Raw genomic sequence first — 224 nt, forward strand, 5'->3', positions numbered from 1 at the left:
TTATAAGTACATCAAATGAGATCTCCTTGTCACTGGGACGAAAGCATCAGAAGATTGTTTTCATTTAAGACTTGTCTTATCTCTCAGTCAACATCTTAGGATTCTACTAAAGCTAACTAAAACTAATCAATCTGGTTAGTTTACAACTGTGTCTTACTTTAAAGTCCAATCATCACTGAATCTTTTTGAGACAAACTACTTGTTTTTCCAGAGCATAACCATAA

This window comes from Dicentrarchus labrax, unplaced genomic scaffold (genome assembly GCF_905237075.1).
Source record: "Dicentrarchus labrax unplaced genomic scaffold, dlabrax2021, whole genome shotgun sequence".
In the NCBI taxonomy this organism is placed as follows: domain Eukaryota; kingdom Metazoa; phylum Chordata; class Actinopteri; family Moronidae; genus Dicentrarchus; species Dicentrarchus labrax.